Below are 22,326 nucleotides of genomic sequence, written 5' to 3'. Positions count from 1 at the left end.
CTCTATGAATCAGTACGGTGTTAAAATCCATGTCTCTTGAGGCGACATCTGAAGATAATTGAGAACAGATAGCAATTGAGAGTTAGTTGAGTTGCAAGAGTGCGGCTGTGAGAAAGAGGCTTTATGTATGCTATAGTTATAGTGAGACTATTATAAATCCGTTGCCAGGATACGACTAATGAATATTGAGAAGAAGTAGCGCGTCCTAGTTATTTGTAAAAGCAATACTGCTACAGTTAATTGTAGTTACGAATTGTGTGTTAAAGTGTTCAATAAACCCAACAACATATAACATATAAATATATAAAGAAATTGCACGTTCGAGAAGTGTAATGTTACAATTGTGTCTGATATAGGAACGAAGAATGTATAAAACAAATTCTGCAACAGTGACTCTAATAATACGAGCAGTATAGGAACTATACCATTGACCTACATTCGTCTGACGTGTCGTGATTAACTGGGCTACTAATACACAGTAACATGGCTATTAGTCAGCCACTCAACATTTTAGTATCGCCAACCTCACGAAACTGACACGAAACACACAAGTTGTAACCTAAGCATTCGTGCAGATAAGGTAATTCTCTTTGTTATTCTAACGCTTCGTGTCTAAAACATGAGGCCTGCAACATAAACTTTTACACACGGGAGTAAATTAATAAAAATACACTTAAAGATTTCATTATTATTGCTATTGTAATTAATAGTGCTATGAATACGTTCTGTTTAAAAATTACATCGCACTAGATTTTGAACGGAATGGTTGCATTTACGTTCTTTTAGACTTAAACAATATTTTTTTTTTCCTTGGCGCTACAGCCCCAGTTGGCCTAGGCCTACCTCCATGAATTTCTCCGTTCACTTAGGTTTTTCTAAATCTTACACATTCGGTAAGACTCCTTGGGCGGGTGATCAGCTCGTCGCAAAGCCTCTACCTGTACACACACACACAGAAAAACGCACACACACAAACTAAACATCCATGCCCTAAGTGGGATTCGAACCCACGATCCTGGTTTCCAAGCGAGCGAAGACAGTACATGCCTCAGACCGCTCGGCTACCGTGACCGGCTTAAACAATATTTGATCTCATTAATTTGAAAGCTGAGGATAATGTGATTTTCATACCTCAGACGCCCTTTCTGCTCAGGCTAATGCTTGATTACGAAATGTCTACTAATGAGACAGCTCCTTCAAGGGACTGTCGAGCACCCCGGTCGACGTGGCTTGTTCATTTTCGATCTACGAAAATCTTCCTCTCTAATAAAGCACCAAGTTTACATCCTTCTTTTTAATTGGTCATATTCCATACTCTTGGGCGTTCTCTTCATTTGTTTTATTTGTGGTTCTTTTGCTGATCACAGTTGCCGCGCCGTCTTAAGGGGGCCCCATACACGTACGAGTCTGGCTCGCGAGTCCGACTCGGCTCGGGTTCCAATGAGCCAAACTCGCCCGTGTGTGGGTCGCCACGCTCATACGTGTGTGGTGAAATTAATCCGAGCCCTGCTCCTCGCCGAGCCAGACTCGTACGTGTATGGGCCGCTTAAGGCATGAACTGTCTTCGCTCGCTCTAACGCTGGGTACGTGGGTTCGAATCCTGCTCAAGACACAAGTGACTGTATGCGTTTATTCTATGTTTGTATTTTTCTGTGTAGCAGTCTTGTGACGGGGTGATCCCCCGTCCAAGGAGTCCTACCGACTGTATAGGATTAAGAAACTGAAAAAGCGGCCAAGATCCAACAAAGGACCATAGAGAGGTGGATGTTTTTTCTAACTACTAGTAGCATGAATTTCCGGTCACCGTAGCCGAGCGGTCTAAGGCATGTACTGTCTTCTCTCGCTTGGAAACCGGGATCGTGGGTTCGATTCCCACTCAGGCCACGGATGTTTGTGTACAGGTAGAGGCCTTGCGACGAGCTGATCACCCGCCCAAGGAGTCCTACCGAACGTGTAAGATCTAGAAAAACCGAAGTGAACGGAGAAGTTCATGGAGGTAGGCCTAGGTCCACTGGGGCTGTAGTAGCGCCAGGGGGAAAAAAAGTAACTCGAATTACATAGCCTCAAAAGCTGTGATGATTAGTGAGTAATTAGGTGAAAAGGGTATGGAAGGAAACTGTCATGGCCTAATTTCAGATACTATGCCGACGTTTGTCTGGAGGATTTGAATAGAACAAGGAAAACCTCAATAAGGATGACCGATCTTAGGGTCGAAATTCGAACTAGGAACCTGCGGAATACGAAGCAGATATTCTGCCTGCTCGACAGACACTTTCGGTTTATCTCCATTTGCTGGATACCTCACCGATTTGCCTCTGATACGCAAGGTTGTTTTTCATCGTCTTTTGTGCCGTAGCGAAAGTACGTTACCGCTCTGTTACCGCCCATAACTATGGTGTCTCTTGACGAAAAGTGTGGCAAGGCGGAACTGGAAGGACCTGTAATATACAGCTTTATCCAAATAACGTCTACGCTTTTCAAATTATGATATGACAGCACAAAAAAACTTTACTTACTTATCTCAAAACTTTTCAATTTTTCTTTACAACTCCTTTTCGAAAAATGTTTTGCTCCGATATGTATTCACAGATTTGTACTTGAAATGCACTAGTTTTCATGAAAGTAATATATTTTTAATCAAAATTTTTTGTGAACGCAGATATTGTATCAAAATTCCGCAACATCAAATTTAATGAAAATCTAGTCATTTCCTTTCGAGTTGTTGCACGTGGACGGACAAGTGTACTTGGTGAAGTTAACTGGCTCATTTTAAAAAATATTTTGATTGGGATGTGAATCCCAATGTGAATGTGAATCAAATTATTTACGTGTAGTATACCTGCTCTCGTGTTGTATACAATTTATAGTTCCTGTCTCTAATAATTTTTAATTTTTAACTGGACCGTTGTGCAGCTTCGAATGGAATTAAGGTAGGCATTGTGAGCTGGGGATAATCTGAAAGAAACTGAGGCTTGTCCTAGTTTAAGTTAATATCTCAGAATTCAGAGAGATGGAGGAAAATCTCGAAAAGTCTGTTCAGCATCTATATTAAAATTTGAATTCGATATCTTGAATTCAATCCCAAGCAGAATTACTATTAACCTAACAGAAATGTACCGGGAAATACCTGTGAGCAACTGAGACTCTGAATTTGACTTTGATTTTCTTTATAATTTTCAGGTTTCTCTGTTATGGCCCGGAGGAACTACCGTGCTGCAAATGCTTATTGCATCGTGACGTTTTAACGTTATTTACAACTTCATATAGAACTCTCTCTTTCCTGTTGCTCAAATTTGGAGCATAAGACGTCAGTGAAACGCTTTGTTTCACTTCTCTTTGTTTCACTGTCGGTGGCACTCCTGGGACAGGGGTCAGCCCGTCACAAAGCCGCTACCTACAGAGGGCAACACAAACAGAATAAACGCAGACATCCATGCCTTGAGTGGGATTGGAACCCATGACCTCAGTGTTCGAGCGGACACTATGATCGTCTCTCGTCCCAGGTACGGAGACCATCCCTTAAGGAAGAGTTCTGTCTTCAGGGATTTAATGCCGTGTAATCTGTTGAAAGTCAGCCGACGTTTCAGAGGAACATGTAGCCTCCATCTTCAGGGTAGAAGAAAGTGTTTTATTGTTTGGCTTATTATTCTATCCTGAAGATGGAAACGAAATGTATCTCCGAAACGTCGGCTAACTTTCAACGTACTACATGGTGTTACGTCCCACAAGACAAAATTCCTCATAATGACCGTTATAAGAAACTCGAATCCTAAAATCATTCAATGTTGTTTAAGGAAATAAAAATGTTTGTGAATCTAATTTTGTTAATAGCCTTTTCATTCCATAGTTTTGTTCACAGGTATCAAATATGCCACTCACTCTGTTTCATTATGTAGGAAATTTGTACAAATTACGAGAATTGGAAAGTATATTTTCTGACCTGACTACAGCCAGCCGGTGTATGCGAACAAATCACTGTTCAACCTAGTAGAACAAGCAAACAAACAAACAAACAAATCGCGGACAGTGAAGTATAATAATGTTGAAGTGAACACATATACGACTTTAACAAATGACATGCGATTAAAATGACACTTGTGAACTTCTTCGCGTGCCGGAATTTCTCTTTTCTGCCAACCTACTGACACTCTCCCTTCCCTATTTTTCGTTCTCACTTCCATTATGCTCTGGTGAAACCTGTGTCATTGTTCATCAGTGAAACATCCGAATTGCCGGTAGTGAATCTCATTTCACAGGTTAACTTTTAAAATTATCGAACATGGTTTCGCAATAATTTTGTAATTTCGGTCCACTGCTCTCTATTAGCCGATCACAGCAGTCGCGAGGTCTAAGGCATGATCTGTCTTCGCCCACTCGAAGATTGGAAAAGTGGGTTCGAATCCCACTCAAGGCATGGATGTCTGCGTGCTTTTATTCTTTGTGTTGGTCTGTGTATAGGTAGCGGCTTTGCGACGGGCTGATCCTCCGTCCAGGGGTCCCACCGACTGTGTAAGAGAGATCGAGACTCTAAAACAAGAGCGGCCGAAGTCCAAAAAAAAAAAGGCTGTAGAACCGATAGACAGTAACTGGAACGAAGTGTGATTTCTGGGAGGTGGGAAGTACATTTTTAAACTATTATTTATATGCACCTCAGGGTTCAAAATGTTAATTATTTATTAAGAAATGAAGCTAAATTGAATTGGGAAACACGAGGTTGCAGGTGTTCAGCATTCGCATGAACACTCTTAGTGTCTTTAAAATATCCTCTGAAGGTCGGAATTAGAAGTTGGTTCCCCCGAACGCTGCACAGCACTCAGCACGACTTACAAAAGAGATGTTGACTGGGAGGAATTTGAAGTATGTTCGCATAAAGACGTTTCCTGTTTTGCCGAAAAGCGACGCAGAGCATCTGGAATCCAAAGTCGGGTTCTCTGTTCGTAGGACTTGAGCTTTCTCCAGAGTTGACTATGTGCAGTCGTCACATAACGGGGATTGAGATCCGTACATTTGCAGACGAAGAGACCTACGTTGAAACATACGTAGTATTTTTGCAAGAAACCTGTACAAATAATCCACAAAGAATATTTTGTAGATATCACAAATAAATTTACGTAGGTGGAATCTGAGGTTAATAATCGCGAAAAAAGTGTGAAGGGTGAAGCTAATTTAATTTGTAATAAATTTCTGGCCGTGTAGAATCTCTGGCATTGGCAGGGCAATAAATCAGATTTTCTGCTCTCCATCTATTGTAAATCTTTTGCACTCTCAGAAAGGGGGAAGAGAAATGCTTCATACTTTGCGTAGCCACATTTCTGGAAGAAAATTGAAGTTACTACTATATTCTGTATGTCTATTGTATGTAGTCAAATTATGCAGTTCTATACTGTAGAGCCTATAGTACTCTTTCTGTGTTAAATATATGGTTAGTAGGACACGAAATAATGGAAATCCTTTATAAATTTGGTACTGTACTGTACAGAACAGGGGCACGATGTAACGTAGTTGGTTGAGGCACTATGCTACAAGCTGGAAGATCGTGGGTCCAATTCCCGATGAGGTATTTTGATTTTTCAAATGACCTAACCCTATTTCCCTGAAGTCGACTGAGCCTCTAACAGAAATGAATACCAGGAATCCTGGGGTTAAATGGCGGTCGGCTCGTAAGGCTGACAACTTCGCCGCTATATGTTAGCCGATTGTCTAGAAAATGTGACAGCCTCGACGTCTCACAGCCTTATTATCCTCCACGACCTGTTACAGAGATAGTGTTGTACAGTAAAGCTATATATCTATATGTCTATGGCTGTACAGCCCTTGTGGACCTTGGCCGCTTTTTCAGTTTCTTAATCTATACACAGTCCATAGATTTCCTTGGACGGGAGATCATTCAGTCTCAAAGCCGCTACCTACACACAGACATTCGCGCCTCGAGTGGGATTCGAACCCATGACCCCCAATGTTCGAGAGGGCGAAGACGGTTCATGCTTTAGACCGCGCGGCAGCTGTGTCCGGCCTGTACAGTACTACAAGTCGTAAATAATATCATACACTCTCTTAGAAGGATGTAAGACTAAGAAACACGTATCTATTATGTAACCAGGAAGTGAATAATAAAACGTGTTATTTCATTTCAGTGCCCACGCATATATTTTTCTCTCTCTGTTTGAGTGGCTATTGCGAAGGCGACAATAAACCTTCGGGTTTTTAAAAACGTGGTGTGTTTCTTGACTAGCTGGGAGATTGTTAGCTTCTGCGGGAGGAATATGCCCGAAGGAGCTAATTAGTTAGTGTGGCACAACAGCGAACGGCTGTCTCCTAGGACACGAATGATGAACAGTGCATTTTTTTTTCTGGAAGTAACTCCCATTTAAACTTTTTTATCTCATTCATGTGCTCTTGAGAGAAATTTCAGTCCTTTTCGAATGTTAAGCAATTGAATTATGTTTAATAATTCGCTTATGTCTGCCGGCTTACCTCATCTGTCCATTTAAGAAACGTGGAAGAGAATGGAAGATGGTTCTGCAACAGTGTTAGAAGGGAAGTGTTAAGGGGCTTGGCTGCACATGGGGCCTAAACACATTCACACGACAATAACATTAGATAATGTGATTCATTATGACTCTTTTAAAATTATGAATTATTTTTTCATGTCATAAACAATATTTTTTATGAAGAATGTCGTCTTCTTGGATGTGGCACCGTGTAGATGTTGTGTAAAGCGACATTTCGGAGGAACATATCGCCTCCATCTTCAGGGTAGAAAAATCCGCGAGCGAGCAGGTGGCTGCTGCAGCCACTAGGTACTCTGAGAACGCACTGCTGTTCTAGCAGTCTGTGAATCGGTAAGGGGGGGGAACCAACTAAGTAAGCCATTCTAAACTACAGGAAACAAAGGACGAATCTGTTCTGTAAGTTCTGTAACCTCAACTTTATTAGTTTCTTTGTATGGCGCGCAGAGTGGGTCATCCCTTGATACAACCTGCTTACACAAGTAGGATTAAATAAACAGGTAAACGCAGTTTTAAAGATACAGTCGCATATGAACAAATTTTAAGGCAGAGGATTAGAGATTTACTTTGATTTTCCTCATTTTGCAATGGAAGACGGTTTTAAGATACAATCATGCCTACATGTATGTCCACTTGTTCCGAATTACGACACGACAAATTGATGAATTTCATGAAAATTGGGGTGAACATGATACCGCTAAGGGCCACCATATACGTGTATTTGTACCTTCGCAATCAGTATGATGCCCGGCTCATATTTCAAATATAACAAACGCAGCGACGGTACGAGAAGTTAAGGTTAGCCCTGTATCTAGCAAATTTAACATAGCTGGAATTTGTGACAACGGAAAATGTACTGAGAAATGGAGTACAATATCATGTAATTATTTCTATTTTACACTATTTGCACCAAACAAATTGAAAGTTTTTTAATAAGAGAGGGATATACATGTCACATATCCTTGTTTTGACATATACGAGTATTTTAATTATTAGGAAACAGATGTTTTGAAAATGTGGCACAGTTCAGATACTTGGGAACAACGGCAACAGACCGAAACTTGATTCGGGAGGAAATTAAGAGGGGATTGAACTCGGGTAATGCTTGCTACCATTCAGTCCAGAACCTTTTGTCTTCTCATCTGCTGTCCAAAAATATAAATATTAGAATATACAAAACTATAATTTTGCCTGTGGTTCTGTATGGGTGTGAGACTTGGTCTCTGACATTACGGGAGGAACATAGACTGAGGGTGTTTGAGAACAGAGTGTTGAGGAGAATATTTGGACCAAAGAGAAATAAAGTGACAGGAGGTTGAAGAAAACTGCTTAATGAGGAGCTTCATAACGTGTACTCTTCTCCAAGTATAATTAAAATGAGGATGAGGTGGGCAGAACATGTAGCACGAATGGGGGAGACGAGGAATGCGTATAGGATATTGGTGGGAAAAAAGAAAGAGACCACAGGGAAGACCAAGGCGTAGGTGGGTGGACAATATTCGAATGGATCTTAGAGAGATAGGATGGGAAGGTATGGATTGAATTGATCTTGCTCAGGATAGAGACCAGTGGAGGGCTCTTGTGAACACAGTAATGAATCTTCGGGTTCCATAAAATACTGGGAAATTCTTGACTAGCTGCAGAATTAGCGGCTCCTCCAGAAGGGCTCAGCTCCATGAGTAAGTAAGTAAGAAGAATGCGCTATCTTTCAGCTGATATCACCAATTTTTCAGGGAAACTGTGAATAGGCGTCAAGTACTGGGTGTGATTCTTCCATAAATGTGAAAGGGAAACATTATATTAGCCAGTAGAGCTCTGTATTCTTGGATATAACGCCATGTACTTCCTTGAAAGTAAACCGAATTTTCGGAGGAAAATTTCGCCTTCGTCTGTAGTCTTGAAGAGCAGGCCAAACAAGGAACAGCGCAGAGCAAGCTGCAAGCGAAGACCGCTTCGTGCTGGTTCCTTGCATGGCTTCCTCGTCAATCCTAAAGATGGAGGCAACTTGTTCCACCAAAACATCGGTTGATTTTCATCTGGTTACATGGCGTTATAGCCAAGAATTTAGAGCTCTTCATAACCACTGCTATTAAATATGGTAAGAAATATAAATATTCGTTTCCAGAATAGTTTATTACTAGTCGGTATTTATTACATTTCTCCTATTTTTGTACTATTAAAACGTTATTTACTATTAAGTAAAATTTACCTCTAAACTTTTTGTAATATACTTTTCTTTTGTAAAACTCCGGTAATTCGGAAACCTTAAAACGTTATACTTTTATCTTGCAAGTTCCATCCGGTTTCCAGTGCTGAAATCTGTTGGCATATATTAGTAGAGCTCGTTTGATCGAACTTGGCTACGAATGAGTATCGTTTTCAAAGGCTTTCAGGCATCGAACATATGTTTAGTTTCGCGAATAGAAGTAGCTTGGCATCATTTTAAGTCACTGCGTTTTACAAGTTTTGCCATTTCCCATTGCCAACTGTGTTTATGTCGGGAGTGCAGATGTTAAGATAAATAAGCCTATTGAATGCTCTCATTATCATTAATATTTAAAAATAAATTGCTAACAGATAAGTTTGAATTTCATCAGTTGAAAAATAATTTTGCTTCGTACTTTGAAACTTCCAAACCTTTAACTCTTTATGTGCAGTTTTTGCTTTTGACGTATCAGAACTTTGTTCCGCATTGCCGGAAAGAGGCGCAATGGAGGTCGGAGACTGTGACTAATGTTGGACACTTGAAGGAACTGCGTACAGAATTGTTGCCGATAATTGAGTGTAGACATAAAAAATACAGAGGGATTCTTTCAGGACCGAACCCAAATAGGAAACATTGTATTGTTAGGCAACGATCGCGAAACAAAACAGCAGACAGCGGCCATTGCTAGGCAACAGCTTCGTAAATACGCAACGGTAATGGAGCGGCCCGCGCGCAGAAATGGAAATACTGTTGGAAGCGGTGTTTTCTGTGGATACTCTACGAAGCTATATCGCTCGACCGACCGAGCTGAGGTGGTTTTATTTAGTGCAGTGCAGTGCGGTGGGGTGAAGTGAGCGTTTTGTTGGTTGAGAGTTCAGCAGTCGGAAGCTAGTTCAGCTCCGGAGCTGAAGTGGCAGCCAGCGAAGACTTCGAGCCGTGAATACGGAAGTTGAGGAATATACAGTGTTGAAAGCCGCTACCAGACAACGACAAGTGAAGACACAGCAAATCTAGAAGACTTAGTACGTGCTGTAGTGAGCTGCATGTTGTGTGAATTAGCGATAGCGCTATAATTACTTCTGTTGTTCAGTAAATCCAATTACCAATTCAAACCCCGTCTATAATTACTCCATACAGGTAACAGTGTCTTAGGCCCGTATCTCAGTAAGCGACGGCTGCATTTTCGGCATCTCCGGATATTTTGTCGGATTTTAGTGGAGTAAAGCAATCTGACCCGAAGTGAACGGAGAAGTTCATAGATGTAGGCCTAGGCCCACTGGGGCTGTAGAGCCAAGGAAAAAAAAAGCAATCAGATTTTACGGTTAGAGGACATTTATGCTAGGTATGTCACCAGCATCTATTGGCAATGGAAGAAAATAACCACCGCAAGACAACTATATTCTCTGTCTCCGTACCGGTTACAGTAACGGGACTAACTTCGCAATTAACAAATTAAATTAGTCATTATGTTTGTTTAGGCGCCGCGATTCGTCAAATCAATATTACATCTTGTCGGGCCATTGCAGTCATTTCTGTTGACATGTGACGGACATTCAAAGACAAACTGTGCTCTAATTTGCTAATGAAAATGCGCGAGATCCATTTCCTCCTATGGAAATCAAGATTTAGTACATTACGACAGCATCATCGAGAGTTGGCTGAATGACGCTGACATGGTTGAACAACCTCTGACGTACCGTGTGACTGCTAGAGAGAAACACCAGACAGCAGCTCAGTTTTATGTCCTACGTATCGCTGCCGATGTCCCACTTGTTCTGTATGCGGACAGGTGCAAGTCATCAGGCGATCAAGCTGGGATTATTTATTTACTTACTTAATTCGTCCCTCTTGTACTTTACGGTGTCGATTTTTTTTTATTTCGATAAATCTACAGACGGTAGGACTCCTTGGACAAGAGATCAGCTCGTCGCAAGGCCTCTACCTAAACACAGAGCAACACAAACACAGATTAAACACATACCAAACATCCAATTGACTGCAATACAGTTGTATTTATTCTATAAGAATTTTTCTGAAGTACTTTATAAAGTGTTCTGCCTTCTGGGACATAACGCCGTTTAGTCCGGTGAAAGTCAATCGGCGTTTCAGAGAAATATATCGCCTCCATTTTCAGGGTTGAATATTATGTCAAGTAAGAAATTCTAGACGCAGACAGCAAGTAGAATCTGCTTCGTGACGGTTTCTTGCTTGGCCCACTTTTCAACCCTGAAGATGGAGACGATTTGTTTCTCCGAAATGTCGACTGAACTACACGGCATTATATGTGAGAAGATAGAAGTCCTTATGAACATCGCTGTGAGATCCTCAGGATCCAGAAGTACTTTATAGTTTGCAAGCAAAATATTGTCTTCTGGGATTTAATACCGTATAATCCGGTAGGAATTCACACAGGATTCGGAGGGACGTGCTGCCTCTGAAACGTCGCAGAACTTATACCGGAGTAGACGGTGTTAGATCCCCTATGACAGTACTCTTCATAGTCATCGCTGTGAGAAAATGAAATCCAGTATAGTTTACTCTTCTGGACGAAACTTCGACACTTTGTTGAAAAGTAAGAAAATGTAGACTGTACTCCTTATTGTAGTTAGGATTCTCATGACGCATGTACGTCCCAAAACCATATCATTTGTTTGTGCCAGCATCGTGGAAGACATCTGCAGCACTTTGCACAGAAGCCTATATATTCAAAAGAGTCTAACAGTTAAAAAGAGTATTTCAGATATATCTCAGTTATTGGTTGATTTTCATAAAATCCCAAGCAAACAAGAAGGGCCTACTCAAGTTAATTGTAAATTGAAAATTTCTAATCAGTAGCTAAGTCGATTCACGTCTTGATATTAAACTAGTTATTCAGTATGCTTATATCTCAAGGCCACGCCATAGCTCAAGCGGTTAGTCGCTGGCTTCCCCCCGCGGCGACCCGGGTTCGATCCAGGGGTCTGGTTAAGTGGATTTGTGGTGGATAAAGTGGTGGTGGGGCAGGTTTTCTCTGAGTACTTCGTTTTCCTCTGCTAAGCTTCATTCCACCAATTGCTCCACAATCACCCTCACCTATCATCTGGGCCTGGTACAATAGGCCAGAAGTGGCCGCAGTACAAGGGACTTAGTCCCACTCCACTAGCAATAAAGAAAATATAAAAAAAATGCTTATATATCCTTGATGTCTCATCGAGATGGGCCAGTGGCATGTTGATGCTGGACTTCGTGTAGAAGGGACAGCCGGGATAGCTCAGTCCATAAAATGATTGGCTACGGGGCGGATGACCAGGATATCATCTCTGTTCGGTTGGCGATTTCTTTCTCCGCCATCTTGTGCACACAACTGTAGAGTAGCCAGCGGTCTCTTGTCTCTCTCCACAAGAGTGAAATGGCTGAAGGTTAGAACCACTCACGTCCATTTAAGGCTTAGATTAAGTACAGTGCTCTATATTCCCTCCCTCATACACCTTCAGGACGTGATATTAACCAGAGGGACGACGCTTTTCGAAAATGGTTCGTAGAATATAAAATATGAATTGCCAAGGTAATGTCAAACTTTTGCATTTCGAGTATTTAACAGTTGAACGAGCGTAATTGCGAAGAGTTTTAAAATAAGTTGCAGCAACTTGTTTATATTCTTAAAGTATAGATTCAGACGGTAGCAGAATTCGCTTGGACCTTTGTTGGAGGTTTTGAGGTTTACAGCTCCAGGTGCATACAACGCTATGCTCATCTTCTTTTGTGCCTAGTAGTAAGGATTGTCTTATGTGAAGAACCCTGCAGAGTATATACCTTTCTGTATATACCCTGAAAACGGGTACGGTGGCAGCCTCCGAAACGTTGATTATACTTTTATACAGAAAAGAAACAGCGTCCAAAGAAAGTTCACATATAATTTTACTGAACCAATGTCACAGATCTTTATAACATTTTCATTTTATTTGTGAGTTATGTAACAAGCTCAGTATGTAGACTCCATGGCGCTGGTGGGTGGTAGGAAGGCTAATATAAATTGGGATATATTTGGAAAGAAACAGCAGTGGACTAATCGCCATGTTATTCTGGCATTTTCCAAGAGGAACCGAGGAAAACAACGTAAATCTTCAGTCAGGATTTTCTTTAATTCGCTTGGTGGGGCGTGGAGTCAAACTGGGTCCACTCGTCGCGTCGGCCACTGACTGGCCTATTGTAGCCTGCCACGGGTGATTATGATGGTGGAGAATTTGGTGGAATGAAGATTGGCAGGGGAAACCGAAGTACTCGGAGAAAACCTGCCTCAGCGCCAATTTGTCCACCACAAATCCCACTTGAGCAGACCCGGGATTGAACCCGGGCCTCCGCTGTGGGAAGCCAGCGACTAACTGCTTGAGCTATGACGGCCTTTTCAGCCAGGATACCTGGTGCCCTATCCGAGATTCGAAACGAGCACATCCCAAAGGCTCGTCCACATTACTCATGCTCGTGCTCACGTGCCTCGCTATGCTCGCGAGTAATGTGGACGATAGTCACGAGACAAGCTAATTTTAAGTTTTTAATTTAAAAACTATAGCCACTAATTAAAATACGACTACAGCCTATACACCCTACGAGTAACTATACGGATCCTCACGCGCCGAAGCCTGGCGAACAACTGAAGTAGTGTGGACGAAGATTTACGAGCACAAGTAAAAGCCAAACGAGTCTCAAGACGAGCACACGCCTGGAGAGCACGAGCACGAGTAATGTGGACGCGCCTTTATACAGGTGCAGGATTTTATACCAGTCTGTTCGGTGAATTTGTAATAACTGACGTCGGTCCTAAATATTCATTTTAACCTTTCTAAAACAGTGTATTTGTGACGTAAAGATGGTAGATGTAAGGAACAAGCACTCTGCATGCAGGCCTAATATTTTCACGTCTGCATATTCTACCATTGAATCTTAAGCTGAGACATAAGGCTTATTCTTTAAGCAAAACTGCGTTCCGTTCAACATATTTCAGTACAAGGATATCACATTCGAAATTCGAAGGTATATGAGATACACAAGCTCCTAACAGCCTTATATGATCCACTTCTTCGACTTGTTTCAAGAGGTTGTTTGATCTTGGATCAGCGACGGTTCTACGTAAATTAGTAGTGAGAGCTTTCATGTTGCCTAGCAACGGAAGCCGAACTTTAGCACGGATTTTGATGTAACGATTAAAGGCTGAATGCTATATCGAAAATTCACGAGAGGCGTATTCTTCATTTGGTATTTATGTCAACTGTGGATAGTATACATGCAACATTCTGTTTAAATCACGGTAGCTGAGTTTGGTTGAAAAATTGTAGGTACTCATATCCGCAGTCGTTAGTAACTTTATAAAAATCTTGGAAAACCTGAAAGAATAAATAGAATTATCAACTATTAGAGATTAAAATGAATTTCATTACGATGTGGTATCTTCTCTAGTCCTATAACTTATGATTCGGAAACAACTGCCATGTTGGAGGATTTTTCTACACAACCTCACTGCACCAAGCATGTAAGAAACATGTCTCTAGGAAGCTTTCTTATATCAGACATTAAGCAGCACGCCATGAAGGCAAATGGGGGAGTGGATGTATCGGTCCACATTTTCTTGACCGCTTCATTATAGCTGGAGGTGAATGGTCAGCTTCACGCCCCGCTCGCTTTACAGCCGAGGAAGTAGCCACCGGTACCCACTGGATAGGAGGTTGGTTGGACCCCAGAGCCGATCTTGACATAATACCGTACATATTTGAAAATATGACGGAGAGTCAGTTAATAGTTTACAAATGGATATAAAACGTAAAATGTGTGATATTCTATCTTGAAAAAATATCTGTTTCTTCCACCAACATTGATACTCTTGTCCTAGCGCTTTACCAGTGCGTCGAAACACGCAGAATAAAAATCTTTCGACTGTCGTCTTAGCCACTTCCGCTCCTCCGGTTCAACGTCTTCATCATCAGTGGAAACGTTTGCCATCAAGGTGCTTTTTTTCAAAGGACCAAAGAGATGGATGTCACTAGAGGTCAATTGCGGGCTGTACGAGTAAGGCGGATGTTGAAGAAATTCCCACTGTAGTCCTTCAATTCTCTCCTGTGTTGCTCGGGCTGTGTGGGGTCTGGCATTGTCATGATGAAGCAGTACCCCTCTTGTCAGTTGGCCCGGACTTTTCTTTTTGCGAGTTGCAACCCGAAGCTGCAACAGAACTTCACAGTTCGATGCAGAATTCACATTTTCACCGCACTTCTGAAACTTGCTTAACAGTACTCCCTGGGAATCCCAGAACACAGTAAGCATAAAGTACCTAGCCGATGGCGTATCCATAAACATTTTTGTTGAACGAGAAGGTGAACTGGGAATTTTCCATTGCTTTGAATCACATTTGACTTGGGTTGGTAGTGTTGCGTTCATGATTCGACCGCAGTAACTATTCTGTTAAGCATATCTTTTCCTGTATCTATATACCGTAAGAGATGCTGCAAAGACAGTCTCATTCGGTACATTTTTTCTCGATCCTTCAGTTCTCTGGGCACCCATCATGCCCACACTTTCCGAAAATTCAAATGATCATGCACTATGCTGTACGCTAAACCATGAGAACACCTTAGTGCAGTTGCTACTCTGTCTATCGTTATCCTTCTGTCAGCTATAAGCAACTCTTCCAACCGCTGCACAGTTGCTTCTGTCGCAATCTCAACAGGGCGAACTGGTCGGACATCGTCTGCTATTTTCTAACGTTCTTGCGAAAATTTCTCGACCCAGTTGTGAACCGTTTTACGCGACAAACACTTCTCACAGTAAACAAGGGGTATTTCTTCATGAATATCCTTTGAATTTAGTCCTCTTGCTCACAAAAGAACGCACAACAAAAGGCTAATTGTCGTCAGCACACTCTTCAAACACGGCCGCCATTTTGACTACTGAAACCAGCCTCTGAACATACGCATGTCAGTCTGCTACCTAGACTATGTTGCTACCTAATGATACACATAGAAAACTTATTACGCCCCTTAAAGCTCTTTTACTTCCATTTATGACCTATTTATTGACTATCCCTCATATGTTATTGGCTAGTGATTTTACTAAGATTTTGCTGCCTGAGTATGCGGAGTTGAACGGACAGACTTCGTATCCCAAATGAGTTAATTTTTATTAAATTAAAACTTCCGAATTCGTTCGTTTCCATGGGGGATGTATCTAAAATAAATTAATTGTACCTCGCAAAAGTAGAACTAATTTATTAGTGCATCTCCCCGGACTCAGGTAAGATCATAATATTCTGAGGTGAATGACATCGATTTCCCTCAATTTTATTATAATTATCATTTAAATTTTACCTTTATTTTTGCCATACTTGTAACGGTTTTGTTGGTTGCCTTATGATAAAATCTGATTCTACTCTGGTGACGACATGTTAACACGTGGTTCGCTTTCTCTAGACTGATTATTATTCTTTTGTGAACGGAGAAGTTCATGGAGGTAGGTGTAGGCCCACTGGGGCTGTAGTGACAAGGAAAAAAAATATTCTTTCTGCGTATTTAGTGATAATTAGTGCCCATTCAGAATTTGTAGTAGTTGCACATTAGAGCCAATAATGGCAACAGCTAACGGCAGTGGAATGTACAGTTGAGGTGGTATTGCAGCATGAAGTTCAGTCTTATCTCTAGATAGAAGCACCGCTTAATGCATATTGACGCTGTATCAAGTTTAGCATACGTGTAACTGTGTTTTCAGAACTTTTCATATTGTTGAAGGTAGGTATTTTTGACGGTTTGTTTTCTGTAGGCAAAGAAGGTTGCACGTGCTCAGAAATTGTTTTCTCAATAGATCTTATGTTCCAAATTTAATAACGATGTTCATAAACGCAATAATTTCCCGCCGAAACTTTAGTTGGCTTCATACTAGTAAAATAATTAATCACTCAGTCACTCCCTCATTCACTCACTTACTCACTCACTCACTCACTCACTCACTCACTCACTCACTCACTCACTCACTCACTCATGGAGCTGAGCCCTTCTTGAGAATCCGCCAATTGTGCAGCTGCTCAAGAATTTCCCAGCATTTTACGGAACTCGAAGGTTCATTACAGTGTTCACAAGAGCCCTCCACTGGTCCCTATACAGATCCAGAATAATCCAATCCACCCCTTCCCATCCTATCTCTATAAGATTCGTTTTAATATTGTCCACCCACTTACGCCTTGGTTTTCCCAATGGTCTCTTTCCATCTGACTTTCCCACCAATATCCTATATGTATTCATCTTCTCCGCCATTCGTGCTACCTGCCCTGCTCATCTTACCTTTTGACTTGATCATTCTAATTACACTTGGAGAAGAGTAAGTGTTAAATAATTAATATTTTTACGTTTTCAGAGTGCTGATATATTTGTTACATCATTTTCTGTTCGCATATATAACTGAAAGAAATCCACGTTCGCATACCTCATTGGATGCTATTACTTAAATTTATCACTCCAATTTTATTGCACGAACAAGATTACTTATTACATTTAAATGTCGGTAGTGAACAAGAACTATTAACTGTGAGACACGACCACGCAATTGTGTTCATAACCAATTGGTCACAACTACAGCCGGAACTGTTGACAGGTGCAACTCTTCATTGTTCCCGGTAACGAGATCTCGCACTTGCGCAGTTCGCGACGTTAAACTCTTGTCCGGTTGGTAAAGCTGCAATCCTGAACACCGAAGGTTCACACAGTTTCAGCGGCATGCCGTACACACGTGATTTTATCTGCGGACTTCAACCGTAGCGAAAACCCCGTCGTCGGCCACTAATGTGTAATAAATGACAGGCCGTATAGATCAACATTTTCTTGACCTCGGCTCTAGTTGGAGGTGAGTCGTCAGCTTCACATCCCGGTCGCTTTACCTCCGGGTACCCATTGTATAGGAGGTTGGGAGGACCCCAGAACCGGTCTGGACGATTGGAGAAGTGAAAATTCTTGACCATACCGGGACTCGAACTCCGACCCCTCGGTCGTCCAGTCCATAGCCAGTCGGTATACCGACTGAGCTATCTGAAAAACGTGTGTTAGTGGGTGAAAACCGCCGAGAGAAGCTCCCGTACTTACTCTGGACCGTGGCCAACATCTTGACCAACAGGTTTCTTGTGTTCATATAGAAAAGACGGGCCACTTGTTTCACGATGCACGTTAATATTGTATCATTGTCAATTAATCTAAATCCTATTCCATTGATTATTTGTAAAGATAATACACCACATATCCTGATATATATCCTGAAGTCAACTGTTCTGTGGGATATGACTCGGATATTTCGGGGAGATTACTGCCTCCATCTTCAGGATTGAAGAGCAAGCGAAGAAGAAACCATTAGAAATAAGTAGCAAAGAGATCTTTCTCAGAAACCTCGGTGGACTTCTGTCAGACTACACGGTGTCACTTGGCGGAAGATTGTTCTGTTTAGTCATTGCCGTGAGACCCTCAGATTGAACAATATATAAACACACTATTAGAGACCATGACAATGGTCACCCGTTCTAAATCGGTTTGTGTGCGCGGAGAGCGAGAGACAAATCCGCGTTTGAAGTCTCCGGAACAAGTTTGAGTGACGCGGCATCTTCGCGTACATACAAAGTTGTCTCTGCGAAAATCAGATACTGTCATGACTTCTGTATGTATGCAATGTAATGTAATATATTGTATGTATGTTGTGTATGTGTATATGGCTACCTAATGTCACTTGCAGGATAATATCAAAGACTGAAGACATGAAACGCATGAAATTACATAAATTGGTGGAAATTCTCGACCACGGAGTTTCTGGAATTTCTTCCGTAAGAAATTTTCGTAAGATAAGATTTTCACCCCGCAAAATACAAGAATTTGAGAAGCGAAAACTCGGATATCCGAACGTCAGGCACGATAACAACATTTTCGTATTTATGCCGAGTAACACCAAATATGGTGTACCATGCAGTATATACTTAAAATAACCATTATTGGAACAGTTGCAGAAATTGTTACATCTATAACATGGATCTGATGGGTTGTCCACTCAACCTGGTCGCTACTCCTGCACTGCTGAGGTCTATATCCGCTCTGTAGTCATTTTGAACGAAGTAACACTTGCTTAGGATTAGTGACTATGGATAAGTACGTATTTATCGAGGCAGTATGAAGATTTAAGGCGTTGGCGTTCAGTTTTTGTTGCTCTAGGAGAAGTTTAAAGGCCGAATCTAAATTGACATTACGCCTATAACTTTAATGAATAGAACAAATCAGTAACTAAAATTATTACCATTTAACATCAGGAAAAATGTAACACAATATTATTACGACTTACGATCTTAAGTTTAGTAAGATTAATCCATTTGAATCGTTTTCGAATAGTAGTATTTACACGTTTTATTCTAAAAATAAACCCTTAGCCCATACTGAAGACCGTGTCATAGCTCAGGCGGTTAGTCGCTGGTTTCCCACAGCGGCGGACCGGGTTCGAGCCTGGGTCTGATCATGTGGGATATGTAGTGGACACAGTGGTTCTGGGGCAGGTTTTTTCCCAGTACTTCGGTTTCCCCTGCCAATTTTCATTCCATAAGTTGTTCCATAATCCCCCTCATCTATCATCCGGGGCTGGTACAATAGGCCAGTAGTGGCCGCAGTACCAAGTGGACTCAGTCTCATCCCACTAAAAATAATAATAAAAAATAATAGCCCACACTGGAAATTACCCAGGTTGTTTACTACTGGTTTAGAGATTAATTTTATATTGTGTGCTACCCTATACTTTGTTCTGGAGTCCAAGAGAAGAAACGTGCATAGAAAATTAAGTACTGAATTATAAATAATATGGTCAAGATTAGCATTGGTTCCAGTCTTTATCTGGTTCATGAACCTGCAAACATACCTGAGATAACATTATCAACCCTACGTTGGATAGTACAAATAATGATATAGCTACAAGCGTAATTTAACGAAAACAAATCCAGTGCACGACTCACCATGTGGGTAGTGCCTTCATCCTCTTAAAACACTTAATTGTAACTTGTTCTCTGTCTCTGACGTCATTTCATACATCAACTAATTATCCAGCCATGGAGAAACGTATGCCCTAAGCTTCAGTGGCAAATACTTTGGTCTCTTTAACAGTACTCTGCGACACGACTCTTTTTTTTCTTATCCATTCAATAAAAGATACCACGTTTTGCTTGCCACGTCTACCTAAAATGCCGCAGCGCTTTTTTCTTCTGCATATGTGCCATGCTAGGGAAGTGACTAGAGTAACTGCTTAAATAAGTCTCCCTAAAGCGTGCTTTCACGCCTGCGCCTTCATGAAAAGAAGAGACAGCGGGAGAGACAATACCACGTATGGAACTGTCACTACTCCAGCTGGCGTGGTTGCATTTCTGCACCTTCTGATTTGTAGACAAGTGTTTGTGACTGATAGAACTATAGTCTATTGTACTAATACTTCCAGACCGACATAGGTTTAGCCAGGATACAAAGCGGTTCACGGATCACTCTATCAGATAGGCGGTTGCGTCTTTTCGTAGTACCGCTTTGTCCCCACTGAAGAGCTGGAGGAATCCACCGTAGCGGCCTCCCCAAAACTGTATAATTGTCCCTTCTCACTTCTGCTCTTGCTGGGCGCCGGCTATGTTGAGCTGGCAGTCTGCTTGCTCGGAGCCGTCATATCGAAAGAGTCAAGAGTGTTTCGTAAATAAAACGCACGAGCAGTTCATTTACTGGGGAACAGTGAATTCTAGGATGAGACCGTAGGTATGTACGGGTTGGAAGAGCAGTGTGAACGGACATTAGCAGGTGAGGGATCCTTTGAAAATATTCTATCGCGTCCTTATTTTTCATGGGCGCACTATGCTACAAGCCGAAAGGTCGCGAATTCGAGTCCCGATGAGGTGAAAGTTTTTAATTTACCTAATACTTCCAGCCGCACTATGGCCCTGGGTTCGACTCAACCTCTAACAGAAATGAGTACCAAGAATCTTCCTCGGGGCTAAAGGGCAGCGGGCACGTAAGGCTGACAAACTTACCGCCATCTGTGAGCCGATTGTTTAGAGAAAATGTGGGAGCCTCGACGTCTCACAGCCCTATGGGCCTTCACGGCCTGTTACAGGGATACCTTTACCTTTACTTTTAGTTTCTTTTTCGCCCTGAAGAATCGTCAGTGAATTCCTCCGAAACGTCGCTAGTTCTTACTATTGTAACAAGGCCGCCTATCAATACTAAGGGACATCAGGGATACGGAAGGATCTCCCTTCTGGGATATTATGCCGTGCGCTAGACTTTGCGGAAAATGAGATAGGTGGGGTGCAAAAGGTTGAGAACCGCTGGTCTAGCAGACGTTTACCAACATTTCAGAGGGAAGTACTACCTCTGTCTTCAGGGTCGATAGCTAGCAGCAAGCAGCGCGCGGGAAGTTGGTACTGATACAGACCGAGGAAGGAGCCTGAAGAGAACAGTGTGAACGTGTCGAGATGCAAGCAAGGCCGTGGAGCTGCAGGCAAGGGCGGGACAGTGGCAAGACTGGCAGACTGGACTGATCAGGGATGAAGGCACAGTGCGCAGGGACATAAACACTAGGACGAGGCAGAGAAGGCAGTTACGATGCGAGTGGGAGGCAGACACCATACGTTAACTGCAGAGTACGGATTGGGATAAAAAGAAGACACGGAGCAGGGAGAATAATATACGGAAATGGGATAAAAATAAGCCGGAGAGGAAGGAGAGTTACGGGTATGATATCGGTAGTTCTCTTATTTTTCCTACTGAACCTTTTCTACCTAATTTAAATATGTTAATATTCTCTATTGTATCACTTTTGACTGGAATATAAAGTGGTTCGACATAAGGGATCAGTAACTTCACATCAGAACTTTTGTAGCCATTTTAGACACTGCTGATAACGCGTCTCCAAACTGTGAGTAATGTTTCAGACTTGTTATTTACTATGTAACGCGTTTGGATCATTAAGTGACCTTCTTTAGGCAAATGTTGGGTAAGCATGTAGTTTGACGTCTGTTTGTTTATGATGCATTGAATATAGTATTGCTCTCGGAAAAGTTAAACATATGGTCATGTCGCTTTTATTTAGAGAAATTTATTTGTAAGAATTTTTCCATGTATAATTAAAATGAACAAGTCAAGGAGGATGAGGTGGGAAGAACATGTAGCACGAATGGGGGAGAAGTGCTTATAGGATATTGGTGGGAAAGAGACCATTGGGGAGACCAAGGCGTACACGGGTTGACAATATTAAAATGGATCTTAGAGAGATAGGATGGGATGGTATGGATTGGATTAATCTTATCAGGATAGGAACCAGTGGAGGGCTCTTGTGAACACGGTAATGAACCTTCGGGTTCCATAAAATACTGGGAAGTTCTTGAATAGCTGCACAATTGGCGGCTTTTCAAGAAGGGCTCAGCTCCATGAGTGAGTGAGTGAGTGAAGAAATTTTCCATGGTAATGTGTAATTTATGTTACGCCTTTAATTCGTGACAGATAATGGGTAAAATTGTTTCACGCATCTTCTCAAATATGTGAATCCAGTATAATTAGGGCAGTTTTTAGAGATATAATTCCTGCTTAGTGGCGGTGGGGATAAGCT

General features: G+C 41.7%; 1 protein-coding gene across 15 annotated transcripts in view; it reads left to right on the top strand.

Moving 5' to 3' along the window:
* Positions 1-22,326, top strand: part of LOC111866505 (protein madd-4) — a 669,679-nt gene that overhangs the window by 143,480 nt on the left and 503,873 nt on the right. Inside the window, exon 1 of one of the 15 annotated variants that reach the window (XM_033752288.1) lies at positions 3,347-3,503. The exons of the other annotated variants lie outside the window; for them this stretch is intronic. The gene's annotated coding sequence lies outside the window, so the exon portion shown is untranslated. Of the gene's footprint in view, positions 1-3,346; positions 3,504-22,326 lie in introns of those variants that run through there. 15 annotated transcript variants of the gene reach the window in all.

Source organism: Cryptotermes secundus, unplaced genomic scaffold (assembly GCF_002891405.2).
Source record: "Cryptotermes secundus unplaced genomic scaffold, Csec_1.0 scaffold401, whole genome shotgun sequence".
NCBI lineage: Eukaryota > Metazoa > Arthropoda > Insecta > Blattodea > Kalotermitidae > Cryptotermes > Cryptotermes secundus.
This window is presented reverse-complemented; position numbering and strand designations above follow the sequence as displayed.